The sequence below is a fragment of the Falco punctatus genome (genome assembly GCF_963210335.1).
Source record: "Falco punctatus genome assembly, chromosome: 12".
NCBI classification, from domain to species: Eukaryota; Metazoa; Chordata; class Aves; order Falconiformes; family Falconidae; genus Falco; species Falco punctatus.
The window spans coordinates 20,294,691-20,321,306 of record NC_137592.1 but is presented as its reverse complement, the minus strand read 5'-3'; the positions used below and the strand labels follow the sequence as shown (position 1 = coordinate 20,321,306).

Below are 26,616 nucleotides of genomic sequence, written 5' to 3'. Positions count from 1 at the left end.
CAGAGTGAACTGAAATAATATGCTTGCATACTTGTTTCTAAGGCCTTCATATTGATGTATGTAATCAATTATTAATAATACGTGATAAGACCATCTATTCACCAGGGAACAAACTCAGATGAACAAATCTTTTCACTAATGCCATTGTGGCAGGTCAGTTTATATCTGTTCCTATGGACTGGATCTGAATTGGTTATCTATCCCTTTATCTGGTCCTCCGATAACCTCAGTCTCCATACCCACAGCATCTTTACCGTAGAGCTGCTCTCACATGTGCAGTATCTTTTTTACAATTGTTTTTGGCATGTGTAATCAAAACGACGGCTTGGAAGAGCAGGACAGAATATGAAAGGCATTTCAGGTGATGCTAGTGGAGGAAGAGGGAATTGCAGAATATTTTATTCCTCTGATAAAGCAGTGCTTGAAGGAGTCACAGTATTGCATACAGATAGGTAAATAAACAAATATAGACATGGAGCAGAAGATTCCAGGGCAAGATTCAGGGATGGGACTAAAAGAAATGGGATTTCAAGGATAGAATTCTTAATGCATTTGCTACTGATCTATTAAAAATTGTTTGTGAACTCCCAGCCACAACAGATTAGATCTAAACCTAAGGTTTGCCTCAATGTTTCTCCTCTTTGCCCACATAATTTTAGAGCTTCTTTTTCTTACTCTTATATAGCTTAAATAAGGTATTTATAATGTTGACTGAAAAAGAGGGGCACTACTCAGTTAAAAACATTAAATACCCAGTCTTCATAAATAAATCTGTGGATGGAAAAGTATACTGGAAGAACAGGAAAAAACAATTTTACTTTCAAAGGTTTAAATATAAAAGAGAACTATGGGGACGATAGAGCAATCAGAGTCTCTTTGATTTGTTAATCTCCTTTGACACTGATACAGCATTTCCTTCAGTAGAGGACATTTAGAAAATTACCAACAAGGCTATGTATACCCCAGAAATATGGGGGTAGCATTAGTAGTCTATAGTTCCTTGGGGTGAAGAGAGCCTTGGCTTGCATGGCCAAGCAAGCAAGCCAGCTTTATAGCAACCTCTCTCCTCCTGAGCCTGAGTGCTCCTATTGCTAAGCATCTGTATAATTTATGCCTATAGGACTGCAATTCCTCAGAGTAATTTTTCTTCCATCTGTTCAGCTTGAATGGAGAACATTTGTTAAACGGTGTTTGGATGGATGTTGGCAGTAAAATGCATGCCCACCCTGATGTTAGGCTAGTTAACTGGTCTTTCTAGGCACAAAGCTGACATTGTTAGATGGCACAGAGCTTGAACAAGTACAAATATGAGAGCATGTTTTCTTCTTTTCTTATAAACTTGAGTATTCTTTCCCATTGTTCCTCTAAAAAGAGTTAAGATAACAAACTAACTACCCACTTAGAATAATTAGAAGTAGTTGAAGTCCACCTGTCAATTGTATCAAGTTAGATTAAGTCCAGTCTTTGCAGTCATACTTTTTTCAGATTCAAGAAGCCAGAGACATGTAAACATTGAAAGTAATTATGTCTCCTTCTCCTCCTTTTCTTCCTTCTTCTTTTTTTTTTTTTTTTTTTTTTTCTTCTCTTTTCTAATGTTAGTTGTTACAGAATAGAGTCAACTTGAGTTTCAGAGAGTCTGCCAAAAAGCCTCTGGCATTCCCCGGGGCATTGAATTTTACATTCTTCAGCAAACAATGTCTGTCTCCAGAAATGCAAGAGGAAAACACTATTTTTCTTTCTAATCTAATATCAATGTCTAAGCCTAATGGAGTTCTGATTTCTTATTTTCAAGCCTGAGGGACATCTTGTGTTGATGTTAGCATGTGCCTTTTTAAGCTTCATTTGTTATCTTTAAGCAGCTGCTAAAGTATAAACAAGTTGTTTTTCTTTTCTGTGTTAAAAAAAGGCTCTTAACTTATCCAAAACCTCTACTGCTATTGTGCTCAGTGGGTTATGCCAACAGCAGTGAAAGTACATTATTGAATGCACCAAATGTTTGGTTTATTTCAAAGCCTTTCTAAACTATAAAACATCTGCATTTCTGTTCAGCCTTCTCTTTTTCCTTGCTAGTAGAAAATTAAATGAAATCGGTTAGCCAAGAGATAGTAATATAAGAAGGTATCCATTATATTTTTGAAGTATAATAAAGAAGGGATTTCGTATTTCTGACAGTGACTTTACATATAAAACTCATGGATGATCTAGAATTTTGACAGTGATGTTGGGTGAGCATTTTAAAGGAGGACTCAAAAAGCAGGAAGTACAAAACACTGCTCCTTTCAAGGTAAATCAAGCTGAAATCTGACCTTCTTGGATTATTTATATGCAGAACATATACACATTTCCCTTTCCTTGCATTACCCCAGTTCTGTGTTTCTCTGCCAGACCATGAAGACTTTCCAAAGATAAAAAAGGGCAAAAAAAGAGTGATTTTAAACATTCTGCATGCAGACAAGAGCAGAAATGTGTATATGTGTGTTCAGAGAGGGAGTGCAACAGGTGGCTTTTAGAACTGAAACTGTTTGCCATCTCCGCTGATGTATAGCCTATCTCCAGCAAAAATCACTGCCATCAGATACAGTCAGATCGCTAAGACCACTCCTTGAAGTTTACAGGGTGTGTAAATCTTGTAATCCTTTTCAGATTCTCATAGGAAAACTTCACAACTAAGAAAACAACCATATTGCCAAATTATTCCTTACAGCTTTCCAGAAATTTTGATTTATTTACTTTGTTTCATTTCCCTTTTTTAACTCGAGTTCTGCTTGATATGCAATTGAAAAGTCATGATAATTGCTTAAAAAACCATGACCCAAAGAAATGCACAAAACTATATTTTAGGACTGAACTACAAGTTAAGCATCTCCTTTAGTTAGCAGCATGTAAAGTGTGGCCCAGGAGCCTTCTGTCAACGCCAGGCCAACAAGTCACTCTCTCAGCCTGGCGTTATTTAAAACCGCGCAGAGCTATGTGCAAGCAATTTTGCCCCATCTGGTCAGCAGAGGTTTTTGGAACAGAAAGCACTTCTGGGCGTCTCCTCTCTTCCACGAGATTCGTTCAGAAAATTAATTTGTTTTGCTCTGCACAGGTTTTTATTCCACACTCACCACGGTCCTGTCTGAACGTTTTCTGTAGGACATTAAGCACTGGTGTTCTCTGCTGCAGCTTCATCCTGTCCATGCACATGTGGGTATCTGTTCTGGAATCAATGGATGTTCACATACTTGGTTTATATTCATGCTGAAGAATATAAGGGTTAAAGAAATGTGCCTTATGCTGGAGTGAAAGGCCGTTTGCTTATGAAGCAAACTCCCTGAAGCAGCTTTGTTTCCTGCAGGTTGCTAGAAGGTGTTAAGAAAAAACATTACACCAGCTGCAAACCTCTTGGGGTCTCCCAGCTCTCGAGCTGCAGTGTGTGTGTACACATGTGTGCGTTTGGGGGATAGGGAGGAATAAAACCTACTGGCAGGGTTTACTGCAGGAGCAAAAGGAAAGAAACCACTGTAGGGCTCAAATGAGCCTCCTGAATAGAGGTTTGATTTGTCACAGGATCTGCCCTTTGCTACTGAACTAACTCTGCTTTCTGAGATGTTTCCTGTGCTTTAACCTTCCTGGGTCCCTTCATGTACTCTGCTGGAAACCCTGAGTTTAACTTGCTATATTTTTACTCAGTAGAATGTATTTAGTATGCATTAAGAAAGCAAAATAATATGCCCTAGCACTTCGATAATTTTAGCATGAATGTGTTGCAGTATCAGGGATGAGTTGTGCTGGGGTTTTTTTATTATTATTTTTTTTCCCCTAAAGCCATGCTTGTGTGTTTTCACATAGCATGATCTAGCCAACTGGGGAATGCTTGCCACTTAAAGGTGTAACAAAGAGTACAGTTCCATAACTTTTGCCTGTGTTGCAAACTTATTGAGATGGATCATAATATCTAAGTATTGAGTTAATCACACTAAATATCAAAAATACTAAAACTGTAGATGTTTAAAAGGCACTTAATCACTAAATTTTGTTCTACTCATCCCACTTGCCATTTTGGAAATGGTTACAGGGAGCTGCCTTAGCAGATGCCAAGCTATTCAGGACACAGCTTCCAGCTTGGTCCTGTGTGCCCAGGCTGAACCTTTACCACCTGCGTTCAGTTCTCCTCAGATTTTATAACCTCAGGACAGTGCTGCAGAAACCAACCAGGCAGAGTGATTTAATACGTAATTTTCTCCCCTCTGAGCCTCTGCAGATAGAATTTCACAGTAGAGGGCACTGTGCAGTTGGAGTTCATCCTTTCAAGGAACTGTGTAAACTTGTTTCTTGTAGGCATAGAGATTCCAGGGCACTCTTCAAACTTACAATTTTAGCTCCGCTTGACGCTCATGCCTAATTAAGGTAGTTATATTTTACTTCAGCTCTTGTTTTGGTTTCTAATGGATTTTTTTTCTACTTTTTGTCTCCTCTGCTGCTGTGCATTGTTAAACAGCTGCACTGTTCCATCCCAGATATGGCTATATTTCAGTGGTTAGCCAGTAGATTGCTATACCAAGTATTTAGTTAAATGCTTTGTGGATCTTTCGGTATAAAAAGAGCTCCATTGAGGCTAAGAGGATATTATTATTCATAATGTGGTGACTAGTTTCACACATGGCTGAAGCAAAATAAATCATCACTGTTTTTAACAAAACAGTGAGTAGACCTCTTGTTGACCACAGCATATTTGTGGTCAGCAAAGAAAGAGTCTTTTATAGCTATTAATACGCTGCCAAGGTGCTTTAGCTGAGATTTTTGCCCTAAGGGGGGTGGGCTTCCACTACCCCATATTCATGTTTCTCTGCTGAGCCCATTTCCAGAGCCATACCCTTACAGAGAGATTTGGTACAAAAATCCAGTCCTGAACAGAGAAACAGGTTACTGAAAGAACTGATACAGATGAATATTGCCCAGATGCTAAATGTGATAAGAAAATGAACAATGCTTTTAATTGCTTGAGCAGTAATTTTTAGTTGTGAGCAGTCATGCATAAAGTAACTGATACGGCTGCATTTCTGTTATGCACGCCAGTGTAAAGCCTGAAGGTGTGAAGGAGGCCTGAGTGATACCAAACATCATGCTGATCCTCTAGTTGTTTACTCCTCTAGCTGATCCTCTAGTTGTTTACTCCTCTAGTTCCTTACAGTTAAACTGGAGTTCAAACATTGTTTTGTAATTGCTCTGTTTATCGTTGTTTGGGGAGGTTATCTTCTGATTTAGCACCCATACCTGACTTCCCTGGAATGACTTGGGACAAAGCAGCAATTTCTTACGCTGAGAGTCCTGCTGAACCGACACTGATGCAGCCAGTGCTGGTTCTTCAGTGCTTCCTTCCATCACTTTGCAGAAGTTAACATGAACTGTTCAGCCTCCATACAGCCATCTGCCCAACTGAAAGTCCCACCAGAAATTCTGTATGGTTTTCCAGCCAAAAACCAGGAAGTTTGAACATATTGATATGCTGTTTAAAGGGTGCAAGAGGAATGTAGTTTATAATAGGAATGGCAAGAAGATCCAAAGTAGTGCATAAAGAGAATAGTCATGGGTGGTATGAGAAGAAGGAAAAGAATATAAAATAGGAAAGCTATTCTGCATAGCATGTCATTAGGTAAACCAAAAGCAGAACCCTTACTTTAAAGGCTTACATTTGACTTGAGCATGTTTCTTGACATACCATTTACGAAAGGCACTATTCTGATCTCAACGCAGTGTAAAAAGAAACAGTTCCACTGAACACAGCAAAAGCTTGGTGAATTTATGGGAGGGAAAACTTATGTGAAATAAGAAGCAGGGTCATCCTTACAAACTTAATCTAAACCTTCTTGTAGCTCTCCAGTTGAACTTCTAAAGTTGCATATCTGCAAACATGAAAAATGCAGAGTTTATTGAAGACATTTCTCAGCTTCTGGTGTATTTATAAATAAACTTAGATTATATTTGTAAGTCATACAGAGTCCACTCTCTGTTTACTTTGCTGTCCAGCTCTGTGTTTTCATGTGAAACAAATGGTTTTTGCCATCTCTAAACTACTAAAAGCATACGTTGTCTGATGGTTTTAAAGATACTAAATTCTTCATGGCTGTTTGGCTAAAGTATTCTGTATTCTGCCTGTGCTCTGAGCTGGCCAGATACAATCCAGTTCAGAAATAATGTGACTGAATTGTCATTACCACAAAGATGTATCTAGATTAGTGTACGTGATTTCTTTTTAGGACAGTTATATCTTAAAAAAAAAAAAAAGTTTTGAAGAAAATTTTTTCTGCCTGGAGAAATGCATAATATGCAGAAATAAATTTAACAATAACTTTTAAAAACTTCATGCTACATCTGTGTCCTTTACAAACAGGTATGTCCCTGGTGCCCAGCCATGGTATGTGAGGTAGCTAATGGTGCTGACAGTTCTCTGGACAAATAGAAACAAGGATTATTAGCTTAAAAAATGAAATTCAGTTGAAGGAATCAGAACACAACAGATTTGATTTTCCATCATCTGTGGCAAACAGCCATGCTCCAAAGAGATTTCAAAGTCAAGCCAAGCCTAGAAATTATTTTTCCTGAAGTTTCCCGGGATCCTGTTTGTGCCTGTATCTACTGTATACCCACCATCTTATTCATCATCCTGGTGCTTCTTCTTTTCAACATTGGTGATAAATACAGTCTTAAAAAGGTCTTGATTTGATAATGGTTAATAACACAGTTCCTGCTGAAGCAGTTCTGTTAGTTGCTATGGGTCAGAAATTATAAATGGTAATAACAGGAGAGCAGGTAATATTTTACTGTGGGGCAAATTTCATCTTTTTTTGCTGTTTCAGTACCAACTTCATGTAAATGTAATTACTCTGTGGTTAAAAAAAAAAAAAAAAAAGAGAAAGTTTTATGGCTTATAGTTTTTATGTCTAATGAGACCCAAATGCCAGTTTGTGGCCCTATCTGCCATACTTCTTTTTCCTTGCTTCTATATTAAAATGGAAATTTTCTGAACTTTTGTACAAGCTGCCACACTTTTTTTGCTGGACAAGAAGGATGGTGTCTCCCAGAGAGCCCCGAAGTTGTTTCTGGAGACTCAAATGCTGTTTCTGCTGCATGATCTCTCTGCTGTAGGACAAGCATTTTACACAGTTCTGTTCCTGGGTTGCTGCCTCTGAGATGAAGGCATTGCTTTTCAGTTTCACAAATGTTCTCTGGGTAAGAGACTTTTGTAACGGCTAAGTGTTAAGGTTCTGTAATGACCCGATGAATATTTAGCAGGATTTCACTTCTCTTGCATGCTTTTCAATGTTAAAATCTTGGAAATGTGCATGAGTTCTTTCAGGGGAAAAATAACACTGAAGGTCCTGAGTTGTTACGATGGTTGTGAAATGTTCACAGTAAGTGAAAGTGTCTTATGAGGGCCGCTGAGGTAAGCTGGGAAACTTCTGAAGTTTGCAAAACTCACTCCCATGTGTGGCAGTTTGGCTCTTCCCCTGAGAGCAGGGCTTTCTGCAGCAGGGATGCTGAACACCACCTTCCTCCTCCTCCCCTGCGGTGGCTGAGAATGCGATGTAGCCAGTGGGTGCCTTCCGCTTTAAAATGTGAAAAGCAACGTTGGCCACCAAGACGATCTCATTCTATCAATAAAAACAGGGTGAGAGGCCACGTTAGGATATAACAAACCTGACCTTTCTGTTCATAGGTACCAGCCTGCTCAAGCTAGCCACAGATATTTTAGCTGGTATTTTTGTCAAGGCCAAGCTGTTCTTGAGAAGTAAAGCTTGTTTATGAAACCTCCACTAAAAGCAGGTGTTGCAGACATCCCATTAGTAACCTTTGACTTACCTTCCCCTTTGAAACTTTTCATCCCAAAGGGCTGACATTTCAAAGCCCCTTTTTTGTGTGTGTCCCTCCAAGTTTGCATATTGTAAACATTTTTCTTCTCTGCTCTGATGGAACAGAGCCAAAAAACTGCACAATGGGGGAACTAGATGTTAATGAGCAGAGATTGTGGGAAAATGTGTACCGGGCTGCCCTGCCTGACCTGCATGATAATGCTACATTTAGCACATTCTTTTCCATTAGTGTAGCAGGCCTGAAATGGTAGCAAACAACACATATTGTGAAGGTTTCGTTTAAAGAAAAGTGCTTTCCTAGGAGAGTGGAAATAAAAAAATTATTTATTGTGTACACTTGGCAGATGGACAGCTGGCCCTGGAAATAGTTATACACAAACAGTGGTGTGAAATTATATATTCTTCTTTATGTTTTCAGTAAAATTGCTGTGCATGAAGGTTTAAATTACGTAGAACACAAGTATTACGTACAGGCTCATGCTGAATCAAGGAAGTTTACAATCACTCTATGGCATTTAGGCACTGATGAGGAAAAAATAATGGCTTTTGGGCCTGTTAGGACAAAAAAAAATATTCTGGCGTTTTGGCATCTTCTAAATAGATTTTTTTACTCTGGCTGTGCTCACAACCCTTTTTTAATGTGTTTATGTCAGTGGAGATTTGTTTGTACAAAATGCTCCTGAAAAATTAATTTTGGCTCCTCTGAGCCAAGTTTCATTTAATCATAAAACAAAATGTATGTCTCGACCATATGAAAATCATTAGGGGCAAAAGGATTCTGAGAACATAAACAACGCCATGTGACTTAGACACCCAATTGCACAGCTTGAACCTATCAAGTGGTAAGCATATTAAAATACTAAAGAGAACACTTACAGTCAGCATTCAGTGTGCAATGAGTAGGGAGAAATTTGTTTGCACAAAACTTCTGACTAACAAAGAGAAGTACTGAAGGAATTAATAACAAAAGACTGACTGTAGATAATTTCTGAGCAGAGAAAGGGATTAAATCCATTAAACAAGCTATTTCTTGCAAACATTTTACCCAGCAATTTTTTTAATTATACTTTTATATGTCCAACTTTGCTCTTTCAGTTAAGGAAAGAGTAATTCGTGTAGTAAAAATTGCATACAAATGTGAACTGTTTACAAATGACATTCCAGATCCTCACTGGGAAATGCTTATTTCTTCACAGTCAAAGATTCCTAAAGAGCTTTTCTATGGGGGAAGAGACTTCCACTCATTGCCTTAAAAAAACACTCTTATCTCCACTGTGGAGTGGATGTGGGCTCTGAGCCATATTTTGCAAAGGACAAAGCAAATTCTTTAGCGGAACATCTGCTAGATAAGAGCAGCATTCCTTAGAATAGGTTTTCTGATGAAAGAGATGCCAAAGCCTTGATTCCAAAAGTACTTATATACTAAAGCAGCTACTGTCTGTGCTAGTTCTGCTCGGTGCTTTCAGGAACAATTTCAAACTCCAGCTAACACCGACAATGTGGGGGTGGTTAACGATACACTTTGGGGTTACTCAAATCAACTTACCTTTTGCATAGTAAAAGAAAAGAATGCAGAAGTATCAATCCCACTTTCAGGAATCTTTACCATGGCATGAGATGCGTATGTGACCAGCTGATAGGCAGTCTCTGTGCCAATTAGGAAATGGATTTTTCTCCACAAATGATGTCTTTGTGCCATGAGCAGTCTGCGACTCTCGCTGCTGTACCCTGAGAGCTGCTCAGAGCAGCTAACGGGTGATAGCTGTTCTGCATGGCCTGAAGTCTGTGCAGTAAGGGCGATGTTTAGGTTATGTTTGCTCATGCTGTCACACCACCGAGAAGGCCTTGCAGCAACGCACTGTTACTCTGTCATGCAAACCAGAGCATGGCATTGAGAAAGGAGACATGGCAAAGGGTGCTGCGTACAAGTTTATCATATGTTCACAAACACCCCTTGCTAACAGCAGGATAACCTCTGTTGCAAAGACCTTCCAGGGCTGCGATCCTCTGGCTAAGGCTGAACCCTGGGTTCAGTAGAGTACTTGGATGTCCTTGCTGTTTGTTCTGGAGAAATCTTTGTGGTCCAGGTGGCTATCTATTACCGAGTTGGATACTTTTAGTCCCCATTTTTCACTCTGTCTTCCGCGTCTGTTGCTACAGTTCCAGATTTCTGATGTCCCCTACTGCTTGGTACAGTAACTACGGATCACATCTGCATTGTCAAATATTTCTGCATAATGATTTGAATGAAACTTTGACAGTGCTTGTGGCAAGCGCTAACCTGGTGACCTTGTCTGGGGAAGCACAGTGCTCTTTCTTGGTTAAGATTTGGCTCTTCTGCATTTCTCTTGGAGCTGTACCTTCATCATGTGCCTTCTATTTGTTTGTCTTCCTCTTCATTGCACTCAGGGGATGCTGTGGTCTGTGTTTTGGGAACTGCCCCAAGTGAAAGAGTCAGGAGTTGCACTTTAGCTGGAAACAGGAAAGCAGGAACACAGGGTCTGTAGTGAAAGAGGAGGCTTTGGGAAAGTTTCTTACTCTTTTCATCCTCCTTCAGTTCCTGCTGGGTTCTGACTACTGTGTGGTTTTGATTTTAGTTTCTCAGCTGAAATTCTACAATTTGTAGACCATCACATCACAGCTTATATAAGATTATTATGGCCCCACAACCGACAAACGCACCCAGCCCACCTCCTTGCTGGTCCTGGATTTATATTCTTGCAGTTTTTTCCAGCTCTGCTTTCAAAGCCCTGCAGAATTTTAATCTTTGTTCATGAACTGGTTCCTTTAGCTTCACTGTCTGAAATTGCCGTATTCTGTATGCAAATGCCGTAAGAGGTTGCCTCCAGCTCAGCCAATGCACACTGGGTTTGACTTCTTCCAGTCAGTGCTAATTTCCTCTTGAGCAATTACCATTGTTCAGAATAAATTTTGTAGGGGAATCAGAGCAGATCACATCTCAGATCTGGGTCTTTCCTGAAGTGGTTTTGTTGGGCAGTAGAAGGTATTTATCCCACCCTGCTTTCCCACAAGCATTTGAGTACTCACAGTATTCAAACTTGGAAGAGTTAAGAAAGTTTTCAGCAACAGTACCCCACCCACATCTATGCTGCTCTAAAGGGGTTAAATAGAGAGTTATGTTATGTTAAATGCATTTCAAGTTGTTAAAACTTTCAGGACTCCTTTAGTAAGTGTGAAGCTTATTGAAAAAAAAAATCACTATGAAGAAAAGCATTTGAGCGCAAGATAAAACATGATTCTGGATAGGAATTGACAAGCATGTATTGAAGTGCTTTTCAATATAGGTCTTTACAGAGTTGATCTCACAACATCTTTTTATTTCTTATTCTGCTGGTAATAGGTGTCATCTCAAAGACACGTGCAATAGGTACTTCTCAAATATTTGTGTGATTCCTTGCTGATATCTTGCTGCTTGTAAATTATTAATAAAGTTCCCCAGATCTCTCTTTTAAAAATAGTACCAGTGTTGCCTTTTTACAACTGATGTGCTGAGTTACAGAGGAAAACTTTCCCACTCTCACAAAAGAAAAAATTTAGTGTATGGAGTTCAGTTATCCTTACTTTCCTCATCACTGGCTCTTCTTCAAAATGGAGGAGATAATTTCTTTTGAGACAGTGATGTTTCACAGAGTGAGTGCAGCTCTGCTCTGATGTTAAGAAATCTAAGCTTTTGAAAACCCACTTGCTTGCCAAAAGACTACTCTTTCAAGACTTTTAGCTATGGGTGACCCTCTTTTTAAAGTCTTGTCCAGCTGTGCTTTATAAATATCTCTTAACTGATAAATGAATTATTTCCTTCAGTTAAGCTCTCCGTATTGCTCTGCAGAGTTTGCAAATGCACAGTTTTGCAGTAGATTTACTAATTTGCCAGATTAGTTGTTCTGTGCGGGGTTTTTATATATATTTTTTACTTTCTGGTATGTTTTTGACCCATTTTGGTGTAGTATTGTCAATCATTGTTACAAGGTATAGGAAACAATACTAGAAAATAAGATCTTGCCATTTTTAATCTAGCAAAACAGCTCTGTTGCTGATCTTGTCTGGCTGTCTAACAGATGGGCTAGTGTCCCATGAGAAGACAGCCACTTCCCTGCATAATAAACAAAGAAGGAGAAGTTGTCTGCAAACCATTAATGTACTGTAAAGTTAGATGCAGTATCTTGATATTGTCAGAATGGGTTCCTCAAACACATAAGTCAGATACAAGACAGCATTAAATCAAAATTAAAACTTTAAAAGGCCACCAGCTGTTAAACTGTTTCCAACTAAAGAATACCAGTAAAAATATCCTCTGCCTTCTAACTATTGATAACCAACTAAAGGACTGAGCAGAGTATTTGATGAAGGCAAGATCATTTAGCTCACATGCCACATTCCCAGCATGTAGTGGAGATTCCTGTCTCCTTTTCCCTTTTACAAATGAGGATGTTAGTTCTAACACTATTTCTTGAAGTACAAGCTTGCTAATGTATAGTGAAAATTCTGGCCAGTCATATTAGAATTAGGGTTTTTTATGGGACACCTAAGACCCACAGAAATCAATATGCTTTTCTGATGAAGGGTATTTTCCCTTAAATTCAAAAGACAACACATTATATATACATACAAGTCTATGCCTGGTCACTTTTCACAGAATTTCCACTGAAGTAGAAATAAGTGACAAGTGTTGTCATTTGCAGAGGAAAGTGTTTTTTGCGGTGAAACGTTTTTTCCACCTTTTAAAAATAGCATTACATATGGTGTTCCAATGTTAAACTAGAAATTATTCTTTTTTTTCTGGTTCTGCTGGGGGGAAAAAAAGTACAGTTCTCAAACATTTTTTTTAACAATTACTTATGGCAGTTTTGGAGCACAAAAAAAAATAGAGAAAAAAAGAAAAGAAAAAAAATATAATCAAAATCCGCATGTATAATGCTGTTTAAGCCTATAGGACATTGAGCTGCTGAGCAATATGCAGCTTAGTTGCCCTAACAGATCTTAAGACCTTCCCACTAAAATTTCATGTTTAAATTAGAGGCAGAAATAAATCCAGTGATCTGAGAAAAAAAGAACACCCAATCTGGATAGATTGAGGTGACTATCCCTTTTTTATCCATCATAAAATTAAGAAGGGCTTAAAGCTAGAACTAAAGCCTTTCACATGTTCCTTGCTAAAGACTTTTAAGGAACTAATGTAAATTGAAGGGCTGACAGAATTCAAAGAAGATTACAAATTTAACACAGCAGACTGATGTTTTTTTTTTTACTTCTGTCATAGTTTTACAACTTGTATTTCTGTTTCTAGAACACGTTATCAATAGAGAAAGCTTCAGGAGAAGACATACTGAAATTAGCGTGAGTCCTGTTGTCACAGTTTCTTACCTTCTCTGCTTTAGAGTAACATACATGGGGCTCACTTGTCAAAAACATGTGGAAACTAAAAGAGGGATTTTTCAGAACAATCTATCATGTCTGAGTTTTTATATTTGGACTATGCAAATGAATATGTGGTATATTAAATATCTCCTGAAGTGTTTTGATGTTTTGGATTGGTAATTGTGTGTATATAGTACTTTTTCTATCCAGCCTCTTCTTTGCAGTTCACTGGAAAAATGTAAAATTTTCTTAATTGGCTAGATAGTACAAAATTCTACAAGTTTTCCAGAAATATAAATCCTGAACACACAACTTGGCCTGTTCACTGCATGTAATGCAACAATGCGCTTGCCCATACACTGTCTTCCTATTTCATTCTGAAGACTACATCATCATAAACCAGCTACGGAGTTTATGATGTTTATGTTAACTAGTGGATTCAAATGAACCAGATGCTATAGGAAACCTCTATTTAACCTTGGGTCATATGATAATTATCAGAAAGCTTATTTAAAAATATGCTCCAAATAATCTCCCATTTCTGTTGATTACTCTCTATCTTTACTTGTCCTTCTTAGGAAATGAAATGAAACTCACTTCTCTACAAAGGCTGTGTGAACTGTAAAAGTAATAATGCCACGTTTATAAATAGCAAACAATATAACTGGGGAGAAGTGTCTTATTTCAATGCTCATTCTTTATCATAAGAAATCTAATTATTTACAAAGGGCCATAGGACAGTTCTGTGGGATATGAAACAGAGCAGCAGGCTTGAGGCAGGGATTTGATGCTTTGAAGCAGCTTTCCAGTGTATTTGAAACAGTACAAAGAATAGTAACTTTTTCTTAATCCTCTCTTTGAATAAAACAGTGACGTTTCAAAGGCTGTGACAGTTTTGAAAACATAACTAAGCTAAGCCCCTTTAACTTTGCATCATACTAATTCTGTGGGATCATATGTAACCAATGGTTAAAGCGAATAACTGGATCAAGATTTGTGCCTCTAGTTTAGCAGGACCTCTGGTTCATACTTTGAACCAAACCACCCCTGAACATTCTTTTCCCTCATTCATCCCTGTTAGGAAGTTTTACAGAAAGCACAGACAGCACAATGCATCAGCTCCTTTCAGCAGGCCCTTTTGGGTCCTGGAAAAAGTGAAGAGAACAAAAATATTCAGACTGCTCTTTAATGAAGGTCATGGCACTGCATTTTGTATCTGCTATTTTCTTCAATAAGTTTGTATGCCTGTTAGGGTAGACTGGGAAAAACAAAGCTAGAATTCATAGATTTGTTCCAATTAGGCCATGACACAACAGTTTAGTAAGATGAATACTTTTGAAATAATATAATTGCAACATTTTTGACATATCAATATGAAGAATAATTCCTAGTATCAGAACATCTTTCAATGCACTCCCTCGCAATGCTCAACAATGCAGTCTGAGTCAGCCTTAACAAATTACGCTGCTTAAAAGTTTGTTCTGCATATTGGTTTCAATACTAAACTTTCTCCTTTTGTCCTTTATTATTTCTAATCTCTTATGTCAGAGGAAAATTATGTTCTCCATCATGAAATCAATATAAAAACTGGTGCTACTGAGAATGTGATTAAAAGGTGGAATTAAAAGATCTGGCTAAAATGATGGAGGACGAAAGCAAGGGAGAGAAAATAAATCAAAATCAGTGAAGGAAACAGTTTTGCATAAATCTTTATAGTGCAGCCAAAGTCCATGAGAACTATGTGTATTCAATTTATATCAGCAAATGCAGTTGGGGAAACTGTCATCCGATACTGTGGTCTGATGTGTATTGAGTTAAACCAGAGATCTGCTCTGTTTCTGGACTTCTGCTGCAATCGCTCCTGGCACACTGGGCAGCTGCGGTGACATTCGGTGCTGTAGCTGCTGATCACAGACCAGCAGCACTGCATTCAGTTTGAGAATCTGATTGACAGAAAATTCTAGCAAAAGTGAGTCTGGGCTCACTGACTCAACTCCCTTGCTGTGGCAGAGAACTGCATCGCTGTTTATAAGCCTAATCCTGTTTATAAATCTAATGTCCATCTTAAACCAGGCAGCTTCTTGCCTTCACAGCTCTGCCAGAAAGCTGTATCATAAGCACACTGCTATGGCAGTTGCAAATTTTCTCCCAGTTTGTGGTCATGCTGATGGCTGTGCCAAAGTCTTTGCTGTCTATCTCAGCTTGCACAGATAAAATAATTGAGCACATACACTCTTGGCCTACGTTTTACGAAGTTAATAAGCCAAGTTCCCTTAATTTTCTCTCATAAGAGAGGCTACCCATTCCTATCATACAAATAGTCCCTCTTTGTACATTTTGCAGCCTTTTACCTTTCTTGAATGTCAGTTATGAGAATTTATATGCACAGCCTCAGGTGACTTAGAACTAGGGCATGGTGCAATAGTTTCAGTAATTCCCTTTTCTACTTTGCCTGAAGCCGTGTGAGGTTGCATTTGCCTTTTTAAGTGCTGACTGTGATCAAATAAAAGACCATGCTCGTTTTCCTTCTTTGTTTCATAAATCACGGTCTCTGAGGTTTTAAGAGAGATTCTGTTTTTTCCTGCTGATAGAGCACTGCAGCCTATGCAGCTGTGTTCTGTTAGCATCATTCCTGTGCAGCACTCCTGTCTTCCTCAGCATGGGCAAGGCTCCCCTGTTTCGTGTGGTTACTACCTTTCATTAGAGCACTTCTATTGATTGTTGCCAAAGTCATGAATGAAAGTATTAAATACGTCCTGCCCCAGGCTAATGTGCTATTCTAATAACCTTCCAGTTCTTCAGGTTGTCTGTTTTTTTGTTGTTTGTTTGGTTTTTGTTTGTTGTTTTTTTTTTAAATATGATTTACACCTATTGAAATGCTGGTACTTATACTTGCCTTTTCCATATTAAACAAATTTCTTCCTTTGGAAACATATCCAGTGTTTTTCTGAAATCCACATAATTTTCTTTGTCATATAATAGTGTGTAGCATACCTTTGGCACACCTCAGGTGTGTTTTATTAAATTTTCCTTTTTATCTTGAATGGTTTTTACTCTTACTACTTCTCCCTAGGTTTTTCTATGTGATTGAGTAACAGCCCAGGATGGGACCTGCGATTGCTCAGATCACTCTTCCCATTCTGAAAGACAGGGTCTATCTACATTTGTTATTCTCTAGTTGTGTAGTACCAATACAGTGGTATGGGACATTCAGCATTTTTGTATGGATATGTCTTGGTGTTTCTTGACTTGAGTGCATTTAACTCTGAGCTTTTCTTTCATTGCTGTACTAGCATTCATGTTCATTACCTTTTTTGTGCGTTAGTGTTCAACATCATTAGAAAATGAGCTGCTCTCAACAGCAATAACAAGATCTCTGTAATTTCCCAAATATCATAATTAAAATCTATGTTTCATTAGGTTCTTGAGTGCTTTAACTCTAGACAAAGGGGGGATTTTCATAATCACTGATAGGATTTAGACATCAAATCTATTTCTTTCTTCTGCCTTTCACCTTTAGAAAGTCTTCTCATGAAAGCGTATATGATTTCTGAACTATTTTTTCTCAGGAGGCAGAGGGTAATATAAGGAGCAGATACCTCTGACTTTAACACCTGACAGCTCTGTAGCTCCTCTGGCCTTTTTCTTCAGGGTTTCAATAACTAGAGCTATGCAAAGTTTCACACGTAGAGTGGTACTGGATGATTCTAGTGTCTAATCAGGTCAAAGGCTAAATTCCTCTGGTGTGCAACACGTTACAGTAGGCTGAAATATAGCTCTGTAAACCGGAATGGTAAGACCCTTAAATTTGGAATATTAACTTGCTTTTTTTGTTGGGCGGGGTTTTTTTGTTGGTTTTTTTTTTTTTTTTTTTTTTTTCCCCCACAATAGGTAGAGAATCACATCACAAAACTGTCAATTTTGTATCACTACTGACATCTTTTGCCCATGCCTTGCAACCTGAATTGCAGGATGTGTTTCTACGCTGTGTTGCAACACCTCTTTGCTTTTCTGATTGCAGGAGGACACGTGGATGACACAAAGCATCACACAGCCTTGACTCAGCAGGCTGATCCTCTGCTGACATAAAGCAGTGTAGCTGCCTGGTTGTGCGCTCTGTGGATCTGGCCCCAAACATGGCAATCTCACAGCAAGTGGTAACCACTAAACTGGAATGTGTAAGATGGCATGCTTCATTTAAATTGCACAAACTGGCTCTATGGCCTTCCCTCTGCCACGAGAATGACAAGCTCTGACTATGCAAACTGGAGTTCGTAGAAGAATAAACAGGTAAGGAAGCTTTGCAGATAAGCGCATGGGTACAAGTTTTAAATACCTCTATGTAAAATTTCACTTTGTGCCAAGTACCTGAAGAGCTAGACGCCCATTTGCTGCACACTTTCTAAAGTTGGCTTGCTGATACTTTTCTGTTTGCGATGTATTTAAAGTACTGAAACCTTTCCTAAAGATTTATGTGTCCTTCCAAAGGGCATGCAGTGAATAGGCTAAATGCCTGGCATGCTTTCATCCTGGCTGCACGGTCTGACAAAGGCTATGGATAACTGGGTGCATGGTTGGAAAATGCAGCTCTCCCCCTTTTCCCACATGAGACTCTTAACAATACTCTTTAGTTTGGCAGTCGATCACTTCTATGGAGATACAGTTGCCTTTGGCCAAGCCTCTGGGATCTCTGCAAAGCTTTTCTCAGCCACAAATCATTTCTTCATTCAGCATATGTCACCTGACATCTTTGCTGTTATAAATTAGTTCATGAGGGTGGACACCCATTTCACCTCCTCACCAAGGGCTCAGTTCTCATGTTTTCTGAAGTTATTTATTTTTGCTTTAGGGGACAATGCCGTTTTATTCTCCTACTGCACTATCGAGAGAACAAGTCCCTTTGAGCCAAACACCTGCTTTCCTTTAGAAAGAATGATGGGGAAATGCCTTTTTAAAAGCCTCTATTTATCTACTTTCTTAATTTACAAAAAGTCCCTGATTACTCAGATCCCCAGAGATCTGGTAAAAAAAGTATAGCAGACCAAAGGAGAAAATAAAAGGTAAAATAGAGTACTGCCTTTCTCTTGCCACAACAGGGACAAAACCATGGCAATGTGCCCTCAAGGTTACCAGAATCTTATTTTCTCCTGGAGTCAAAATCCAGAAACGGGTGGTCTCGGCTAAGAAAACAATAGGTCACTCAGTGTCTGTGAGCTCCAGCTTTGGGAGTCTTTGCTGGCCAATGCCTGCAATTTGGGAGCCAACTGAAACACTGAGTGTTACTTCATCTTACAGGCTCCAGTCCCCTCACCCAGAAACTTCCACTCATGTTGAACACAGAGCTAGCTAGATTTGTTAGGAAGTGTCCAGGATGTTCAAGGAGGCTTTGACCTGTCACGATCTCACGCTTCTTCACCATTTTCTCTTCTGTGACAAATCTAGAGAAAGGTGTCACAAAGCTTTATTCTTATTCTTAGCCATGACTTTCATAAGGTTTTAAGAGTGTTAAGCATCTCAACCGTATTAAATTCCTAATTCTGTTATTATTTTTGAGACTCACATCCTCAATTCTTCTTTTTCCATAGGTTTTAAGGTGGTAATTTGCAGAATTGTGACTGGGCTGCACAGAGTTGCCATGATTTCTGGGCACACCACATCCTTCTGTCCTAGCATGAGCAGTGTCTTGCAGTGCCACAGGGAAGAACTGGTATTGCTGGTACATCTGAGCCCTTAGACAGTGCCAGAAATTGTAAGTAACGTATCATGTTCTGCAGGCTAGCAGGTAAGGAGCGCAAATACTCCAAGCATACATGTAACAGATTTGACTACAACTAAATTTGTTGTGACCTTCTATTACTCTTTTATTGTATCAATGCATTAAGAGCTCAGTCACAGGCTACTGCTGTGCTGTTCTGCAGCAACACATAGAGGAAAAAATTATGAAATTACCTTAAGTAAAACTGGTTTTGTCTTGTGTGTTGGGGTCTCATGTCAGGGTGGTGTGGAGCAAGAACTGAGGCTTGGTTCTTCCTGTCATAGGTAAATATCCCGATTGGCAGACTACTGACAGTTGCATGGGGAAATTTTCACATTCTCTGTTGAAGATGCTATACACAGTAAAAGAATAACTATTTTATTGCATGAGCAAAAGAGGCAGATTGACTCTACAGAGCTGTTCTGGAATTTAGTGGTGGGAACAGAACAGGGTTTTCAGTCATCTGACCGCTGGTTTTCAGGTCACTGTCTGTCAAGAGGGGCAGGGACCCCTGCATTTCAGTGCACGAGGTGCTGAGCTTCCTCACCTCTGGCAGTCAGGTAGGGGAGGAGAATGAAATAAAAAAATCAAAACGTCTTAATCTGGAATCCTTTACAGATCGAATGGAGAGCCAGAAAGTACGTTACAAATAATAGCATATGGCATTGAAATGAAAAAGTTGTGGAGGGGACAAATATTCATGACTTATTGTATATTTCCTAGCTCAGCAGAAATGTGTTTTCAGCTTGGTCTTGGATATCACACTATAGTATGGAGTATGTATACAGTAAATTTTGTGTACAGAGTATATTGTATCTCTTAACTATGTACTTAGACACTATTTCATGGGCAGTAGAGCATACTAAAGAAATATTTTCCATAATGACAACATTGGCATTTTGTGTGATTTAAAATATGAAATAGTTGAACACACAATTACACACCTAAATAGAAAAGCAACTGCATAAGCAGAGCATCATATTTATCATCAATTGTGTGCAAATTTACAGGCACAATGGTGTTTTTACTTTTCTAGTAACCAGTGTATCCCTTTTTATGCTTTACAGATACTTTAAACCAGGCTTTACAGAAAACTGCAATATCAGTTGTGTCTGGTGAAACTAGTTGAGCTGAGGAAATGCTCTATATAAAACCACAAGAGTCTGATGCCTTTTATTCTGAAGAGTGTACTTGATAAGTAACACCATGGACTCTAGTGTAATTGTGAATGGTAAGAAATCTGAAAGTCTGATGAAATCTGAAAAAAAAAAAAAAAGTATTTTTTTCATTTTCCTTTTTAACTCCTTGAAAATGTTAGTTGAAGCTTAACTAAAACTTTCTAGTGAGTGTGTAAGGGCAGTCCAAAGGCCAGATCTCAGAAATATTAGGGAAATCCTTTGTCTATGCTGCTGTTGGCAGAGAGAAGCCTGTGCACTAGGGAGTGTTCATGAGTTTTGAATCCGTTCTTGTTCAGGTAACATTTTAATTTGTTCTCCTTTCACTGGACATGGTAAGGACTTGCCTCGGAATGGCCCAGTTACCGATTAATTTTCAAAAATTACTACACTCAGAAAAACAGTAATTCTCAAGAGCAAACACATAATCTCATACATGAAACACACCTTGGGTTTTATTCATTTCTTCTTGACATGAGGTGTAATTTAGTTGTCTAAAATGGAGTCATTCGTGATTTACATCAGAAACAGGCCCACAAAGGCTATTTTTAACACACACAACCAAATGACATTTAATTTTTTCACATTCACTCCCCAGTGTTGTTGTATACATCCTCAGTGGCATTATTAAGTGGAGCTTTTCAAACAGATGAAGTATGTTACTTACTGTGGCTAAATTGTAATGAAAGAAGAGATGGCTGTTTGCCAGTGAATGGTGTGTAGCTTGTAGAAGCATGTAATTACATAAATCACAAACATATGCAGAAGATGTTTTCTCTTTACATTTAACTGGTGTTGCCTGGAGCTATAGCTGCTTGCAACTCTATTTAATTACCATAATTATTTTAAATGTATATATCTGGGCAATCTTTGAGCTTTATGAGAATGTTATTCATACCTTATCAGTAAAAATCTAAAGGGTCCCATTCTTTCCCCAAAGGGGCTGCAGTAACCAGGTTTCTCCAGATTTCAGGCATAGGGTGGCTGTAATGTTTATATCTTTATTTTGAATTACAGGTTTTTTTTAAAAAAAACCCAAGCCTCTGAAACTAATCAGATCTTGAAATCTCAGTAGACGCTATAATTTCCTGGTAGGAAATTAAGCATTGTACATTGTTTGTGGAAAGAAAGTACCTGGAGAGGTCTTGATTAGCTTCTTTTACGTCTTAATTTGCTGACTGTGTAAATGTTGTTTGGCCAAACAGATTGACAAGTGTCTAGGAAAGGTATTGACTGTGTTTAAATGGATACTTCCTATGGGATATGTCAAAAAATCCCTGACAGACTAGCTGGGATTTTCCAGCTAATTTTGTCAAGCAGTCAAACGTGTTCAAGTGGGGCATTCTTTCAATTCTCTTTTGCAGTAGTGTAGACCTGATTCAAATAACTGGTGCTAATGGAGTTGCCCCAAGAATACCACAGGATAACACGGGCTTTTGGTTCCTCTCTTATTTAAGTCAGTTTTGTATTGACTTCATGCCATTTGATATTGCTTGAGTTACTTGTGGCTCAGACCTATACAAATGAGAAAAGACATGAGTCCTGATATATAGGATAACTGGCCAATGTAGACACACCTCAGTTTGCCCTAACTAATGTAAATTGTTGAGTATAGAATTCCTCCAGTTGAATACATTGGAAGAGGTAAAACCCTTGGGAATAAGAAATCTGATATCTAAAGAACCTCAAAAGGCCAAGCAGTAGGAACCATAAGCAACTGTCACACATAACTGATGAATAATACTTATGAGTACAGACACAGAATCCTTATGCACTGAAAGGCCAAGAAAGGCAGGTTTTGTGAGAAAAGGGTAGTGTAATTTATTAGTTCAACTCTGCATTTATGAAAACCCATATTTTTGGAGAAATGAGCCCTTCCTATGTAACAAAAAAAACAATTGGTCAAACAACCGAATGCAAAGGCTTCATGTTTTGGTATACGAAAAAAATAGAAATTATTAGCAATTTTAGAATCCCACTTCTATAAATAAGATAAATATAAACAAATACCCAATGGAGAAACAGATTGAGCAAACAGAATACTTTTACATTATTCAGTCTAAGGGAAATTGCATGATAGTTTGCACCTCATCTTTTTTGTCAACCGCTATAGTTAACCTTGCAAGTGATGCCTCCTTAAAGAGCTTTTGTAAGTCATGAGATAGTTTTTGTTTGGTTATAATGTAATGTGATGTGTCAGCTGCAGATCTTATTTGCAGTTTTGTGTCACGACTTAGTCTTTTCTTCCACCACCTAAGATTAAATATTACTGTCAATGATCAGTTACTAAAATCTCTTGTGAAAAAAATAAAAATAAAATTTAAAATTCAAGCCTCTGGACTGCTAGGGAACAATGCACTTTCCACATCAGAGACTGGTTTGTTTAATAACCACAAATTATTTCAGGTAATTTGGCACCAATTTAATTGCACCCACAAGAATGTCCTCAACAACAACAAAAAGAAGTAACAAAAGAACCACTCCTGCTACCAACCCCACGAGGATGAGCTGAAGGCAGAGTTTCCATTCATTAAATTATGATTAGCCTTGCTAATACCTTGTCTATCAAATCCTCATACCGTGCTGCAGACACACCAAAGGGAAACACGTATGTGATGTTTTGAAAAGGAAGTTGATGGAAAGTGATACTTTTCCCATGCATTAGAATGACGATAAAATCCTTCAGATGAAGGTGCACACTAAAACAGTTGTTAAAAATGCAGGTTAGTAACAGCTGAAATTAAAATCTAGGCAAGGCACTGTCAGTTAATGTCTTTCATTAAAACAAAGAGCATGAGGACAAACACAATATTTACTAACTTTGAGGAACAATTAATCTGGATTTATGTTTAGATTTTTTTCTGTTCTTTTTCATTTCGCATATTTCCAAATCACGCTGTGATTGAAAGATTCCAATGGTCACATTAACCTACCATCTCTGTAGTATTGGCATCTATACAGAGGGTGATATATGCCCTGTCAGTAAGTTACAAAGCTCTTTGCTGAATAGCAGAAGAATGTGGGAATGGGAAATCCCCCTAGTTTTGCCTCTGGGAAGAATATATCTTGGTAATTTCAAATAGTGAAACTGAAGGCAGACCTTTGGAAGATTTGTTTTAAAAGCTGGTACTGCAGAGCTGATGTGAAATTCCATTGAGCTGAAGTGTGTTGGGTTCTGCCCAGCACAATGGGGAAATTTCCTTCTGGTCTCCCTGACATGACTTTACCTGCAGCTGAACAAAGGTAGTGCCACAGAAAGAACAGAGTCTTTCTAAAAAGACTTTTGCGCTTCTCATGAAACCCACGCTCACTATGGCTTTTTTCCACAGTGATATTCTGCCCTTCCACAGAGCAGAGAAAAGCCTACGGGCCAAATTTTAATAGAAAGTCCTTGATTAAATATAAGAAAATAATATCAAGCAAATAGAGTCAGCGTGACTTTTCCTTAAAATCTGGGCATCATTTCATTTCTACCTGATCAAGGATTCCTTAAGATAAAATGAAAATATCCAATTCCAATTCAGAAGGAGAGCATCTATGTAATAGGCTCATTGTTCTCAGACTTACTGTCCGTGTCTCCAGCTTTGTTCTGAACGGCTGTTTTGGCTTTGATTGTTTCATGCTCCAAAAAGTGTATCTCAATATGTATTTCCTTCATCTCAGAGTATGCTGCAGGCAATTTGATCTAATTTTTTTGAAATCATGTTCTTTATCATTGTATCTTTTCAGTGAAGCCCATCAGTGACTAGCTACATAACAACTGCTACAATTAAAGAGAAATTCTCAAATCTCTAAATGATAAGAATTTTGTACTATGGACCACTTGGAACAGTTTCAGCTTGAGTTTAATTTGTTTTTCAAAGGATTTCTTTGTATGGTGACTGAAACTGTTGCATGATTGGTGGGAGGGAAAGAGGAGAAAAAATAGGTTCTGCATGTTAATAATAATTAGATGACATCTGTGAGATGAAACATTACAGCATGAATTACCTAACTTCATTCACCTTTGAAGTCCACCAGATTGTTACAAAGTTTGCAAAACATTTGGTCATCTGTTAGGAATACATGGTAAATTCCCCATCTTAAAGTTATACACATACAATGAAGGGCTGTAGTGCTTGAGACCTGAAGTGAAAGGGGCTGGATGTGATTACAAATTGAACTGTAATGTAATCTGGGCTTTTCCAGTCAAGTTTTCCAGTGAAAGTTAAGGTTGGCTAACGATTTCTTTCCTGTGCACTGCCCTAAGGATCCGTTGTGTTTCTCCAGGGCACCTTGGCAAGAGACTTGCAGTTATTTAAAACCCCTAATTAATGTCAGGTATTTCACTCCGCTTTTGTTTTTAAAACATGAAAAAAATAATTACAAAGCCAAAGAAAAAACAAATATTTTCCATTTGCCATTCATTACAGATGTCAGACAGCCATAAATATAGAAATGGCCAGCTGCAGGTGTAGCCTACTTTTGTTGTGTAATGCACATTTTGTTCCTATAATATTACTAAAAGTGGTCTGTCTGGCTAATAAATAGCACTCCCATTACATAGTAAAAGGTGAAAATTAATGTGAATGCTGCTGGTGAGTTAGCTATATTAACAAGCCAATCATGTAGTATTAGCAGTTATAATGGGAAACAACATAAACTTTTAAGAGCTTCTGCAAAGGCTTTCAGTTCTTTCATTGTTGGGAATTTAATATCAGTGCTGTCCAGTAATTTTATTTGTTCAAGTTTAGGAAGTAAAACATGTAGGAATTCTTTAAATAAAGTCACTGACATCTGCACCTAAAAAAAAAATAAATAAAATTGGTTTCCAACCTGCATATATCACTATTATCTCAGATGCTCTGCTGGCAAAGCTCTGTTGCCTCCATCAAAGGTTCTGCCCCATGTACGATAACCTTTGATAGCTAACTGATAGAGAAATGATAACCCCTTACTGATAGCAAAACCTTTCCCACAACCAGAGCAAGAAGAGAGTGCAATCTAAAATGGCAGTGAGTAAAAGGAGGCAATAAACAAAAGACTAATTGGTTTCTTCTACTTAGACACCGAGCTATGTCTGACCAATAGCCCATCTGGCCCTGAGTCCTCTTGCTGATGTTACATGGTACGTTGGGAAAAAGTTAGGACCAGACCATATAACCTATGTCCCCTTCCAGGCTGCGTCAGCAGTTGTGAGGCAGTTTCTGAAACAGATTTATCTTGACTGTCAAATAGTCTGGAATAGATTTACCTTGATTCATCAAATTGTCTAATCCTTCTCTGAATCCACTTTGGTCTCTACAGCATCCCGTGTCAGCGAGTACCACAGTTCAGTTGTGCACTGTGTGAAATGCAGATGCTGAGAGTCACAGCCCCTGCCAGGATGGTCCTTAGGTCCCATTTGTATGTCCTCAAAGAATCAACATTGTGTGTAGTCCTAGAATGGCTTCCTCTCTATCCTGCACATCTGGGGAGAAGCCACATGCAGTATGGCCCAGGATGATAACTAGGATGATGGGAATCTGCCTGATTAGTAACATATTTTGTGGGTTGTTTGTATTTGAGTCAAATGTACTAATTCCCTCACTCTGTTTTCCTCCCAGTCTCTTAATTTTATTTTTTGGCTGCAGAAAAAGATGGTGAAGAAAAATGTACCTTGAAAGACAGATTTTTATGCTCAGCAATGCTTTGTTACATTGCTGTGCCTCAACACCATATTTGATCTGAATTTATTTCTAGGAGTTAAGTAGATTAAAAGAAAATTAATTGGAAATATTTCTATTTGCTGTATTGGTTGGTAACACACATCACAGGGTAAAAATTAAGACAGATGTCTGTCAACTAGAAAAGCAAGTCTACTGTCAAATCTGGTGCTACCAGTTTCTGTGGAAAACTTCACAATGATATGACATTCCTATCCTGCCTAAACAAGAGCCTGCAGAAGAACTGATTGTCATTTTATTCTGTCCTATACTTCTGAAATTGTTTCAGTGAAAATTTTCTATTTCCCAAAATCAAATGCTCATGTTATTTGTATTATAACTGTATTTTTAATTGCATTCCATCAAGTACTGTGGTTAGATGCAAGTTTTGGTGAAGAGGGGAAGGAGAAGGGGACTGAATTATTAGGTATTTGTAGGCTAATGTTAAATTCTGATCTCAGTCAAGTTAATGTCAAAGTTGGGAGTTCAGTGGGAGCTGAATAAACCCTAAAGATGCTTCATTATCATTTGTGCTTGTGACCAACAAGTGAACAGGTATGTTCAAAAATTTCATGTCTCCAGTCTCTCTGCAGCTTTGAAGCACCCTGGTTTGGTTGGGACCACTGCTGTCCAAGACCTATCAGCTGTTTCCAAGTGTGGGGCCAGAAGACATGGATGCAGGTCAGGAATGGGGCCCCAGCAGGCTGGTCCATCTTCTTCCCCCCATGCACACTTTCACGTGGGGTTTGATTCTTACAGACTTTAAACAGGCA

General features: G+C 38.4%; 1 protein-coding gene across 14 annotated transcripts in view; it reads left to right on the top strand.

Annotated features, from left to right (window-relative positions):
- Positions 1-5,140: 5,140 nt before the first annotated feature.
- LOC308072141 (uncharacterized protein) overlaps positions 5,141-26,616 on the top strand; it is a 104,699-nt gene continuing 83,223 nt past the window's right edge. For all 14 annotated transcript variants that reach the window (XR_013931529.1, XR_013931530.1, XR_013931531.1 and 11 more), the window contains exon 1: positions 5,141-26,616. This exon is cut by the window's right edge. The gene's annotated coding sequence lies outside the window, so the exon portion shown is untranslated.